The sequence below is a fragment of the Otolemur garnettii genome, unplaced genomic scaffold, assembly GCF_000181295.1.
Source record: "Otolemur garnettii isolate 467f Iridium unplaced genomic scaffold, OtoGar3 scaffold00025, whole genome shotgun sequence".
Classification (NCBI taxonomy): Eukaryota; Metazoa; Chordata; class Mammalia; order Primates; family Galagidae; genus Otolemur; species Otolemur garnettii.
Window position 1 is genome coordinate 15,661,581 of NW_003852420.1, and position 2,826 is coordinate 15,664,406.

Consider the following 2,826-nt stretch of genomic DNA (forward strand, 5'->3'; position numbering starts at 1 on the left):
AAAAAAAAAACAAAAACAAAACTAATCTATGCCCTATCCTTAGTTCAGACCTTGACTCTGGTATTAAGGACCTCATATTCTCGTGAAAAGGGGAGGTGGGGAACAGAGAGGTAACCAATGTTCATCATACCAATGGTATGATGAAGCAGTTTCCACCATTAAAGTAAGTCTATGTTAGACCTCACAAAGGGAGCAGGTGAGGGGATTAAGCATGAAAATGAATTTAATCCTAAGGCCCCGGGACATCTCCATCAGTATTTCTCAATTTCTCATTGGTTAGGTGAGCTGATTTGACCAGGCCTTATGTGAACACCGAACATGAAGATGTGAAAGACTTAATAATAATTTCTGCCAACTTGGCTGGGTGCCGTGGCTCAGGCCTCCAATTCTAGCACTCTGGGAGGCCGAGGCAGGTGGATTGCCCTGAGCTCAGGAGTTTGAGACCAGCCTGAGCCAGAGTGAGACTTCTCTACAAAAAAAAAAAGCCAAGTGTTGTGGCAGGCACCTGTAGTCCCAGCTACTTGGGATTCTGAGGTAAGAGGAACACTTGAGCCCAAGAGTTGGAGGTTGCTGTGAGCTATGATGCCACAGTACTTTACTGAAAGCCACAAAGTGAGACTCTGTCTCAATAAAAATAAATAAATAAATAAAATTAATTAATTAATTTCTTCCAACTTGCTTGCTATATGGTGAGGGTAACCCATAAGAAAAAAAGTAGCTAGGGCATAAAATCAAATCTCTAGCCCCAGTATCACTTCCTCCAAGAAGCCCTCCAGAGTCAGAGTTCCTTCCTCATTGCCCACTGCTGCCTCTGTTTCAGAGCTGACCACACATACCATTACTTGGAGATCTGCCTTCCCTCCCATTCTGGGTGCTCCACTAGCACTTCTTCTGAACACTGGCCTTGCTTGGCCCAGAACAGGCTCTGATAAAGGTTAGGCTGATGATAGAGGCTACCTAGAATGCAACAAAGCAGCCAAGGCTCACAAAGGGTGGTCCTCTAGCTTCTGATTTCAGAATCACATGGGCACTAGTTAATTTTGGGCCCACCCCAGCCCTTTCAATTTAGAATTTCTAGGTGTGGCTTAGCACCTGTAGCTCAAGCGGCTAAGGCATCAGTCACATACACCAGAGCTGACAGGTTCGAATCCAGCCTAGGCTTGCCAAACAACAATGACAACTACAACCAAAAAATAGTCAGGCATTGCAGCCGGCGCCTGTAGTCCCAGCTACTTGGGAGGCTGAGGCAAGAGAATCGCTTAAGCCCAGGAGTTGGATGTTGCTGTGAACTGTGATGCTACGGCACTCTACCCAGGGTGACAGCTTGAGGCTCTGTCTCAAAAAAAAAAAAAAAAAAAATAGAATCTTGGGCAGTAGACCCACAAACCAAGGGTGGCGGGTTCAAACCTAGCCCCAGCCAAACTGCAACAAAAAATAACCAGGCATTGTGGTGGGTGCCTGTGGTCCCAGCTACTTGGGAGGCTGAGGCAAGAGAGTCGCCTAAGCCCAAGAGCTGGAGGTTGCTTTGAGCTATGACGCTATGGCACTATATCAGGGTGACAAAGTGAGACTCTGTCTCTAAAAAAAAAAAAACAACCTCTAGGTGCTCGGGAATTTATATTTTAATATTGCCCTTCCATTCGCATTCCAGGTGATTCTTTCTTCTTTTAATTTTTTTTTCTTTCTCCCTTTAGCCCTTTCTCCCTTTCTCTCTTGCCCTTTGCCTCCCAAGTAGCTGGGATTAGAGTCGACCACCACAATGCCTGGATGGGGTGTCACTCTGGCTCACTCCAGCTCATGCTGGTCTTACGCTGGTCTTAAACTCGATTGAGCTCAGGCGATCCACCCGCCTTGGCCTCTCACAGTGCTGGGACAACAGGCGTGAGCCACCACACCTGGCTCCATTCCAGGTGATTCTTGTGCCTGTGCACATTTGAGAACAAATTGGTATAACTGTGTAACCAAAACATGTGGTACAGCCCCAAATTATGGCTTCTGAAGATGTTTCTCAGCTTGTTTCCTCATCTGTGAAATGGGTACACAGACCTTGCCCTGGCTCCTTCCAGGGCTGCCATGAGGATGAAAAACGTAAGGGATTTCAATTTCAAAGTGTTTTATCAACTATGAGGTGGTTTAGGAAAGCAGCAGCACTTTCCTCCTCTCATTAATGATTTGGGAAATTACCAGTTGCAAATCCTAGAATGTGCCAAAACTAGAAGGGATCATAGAGACCACATAAGCTTCTTGCTATACTGAGGAGAAAACTGAGGCCCATTTAGATGAAGGTAACCGTGAAGCCAGCCAGTAAGAAAGTCTGGCCTACACTGGATTCCTAGCCCTGGGGCCTGTCTGTTCCTCTCCCGCCCTAGAGAATCCAAGGGTTAGCTAAGTCTCATTTTGTGAGAGAAACTGGCACATTCCCATTCCAGATGGACAGCGAGTCCTTTCCCCCCACCTTCCCACAGGGTGCCAATAACACTTAACACTCACTTTTGTAAAGTGATTTACTCTTGACAACTCACTTGTCAAGTGACACTCGCTTTTGTAAAGCCCTCAAAAACCCAACAATCATTTAACAAGCATTTGTTGAGCATCATGTTGGTTGTTGGAGAGCAGAGACATATACTATTATTATTATACCATTTTATGATGAGAAAATTGAGGTCCAAAGGGCATGAATTTACCTAATAATGAAAAGGGCTGGTGAGGCCAAGGCCAGAGGTTTTCTTTTTATTTATTTATTTATTTATTTTTATTGAATGGTAACTATGTACATTTTTTTTTTTTTTTTGAGAAGGAGCCTCAAGCTATCCCCCTGGGTAGAGT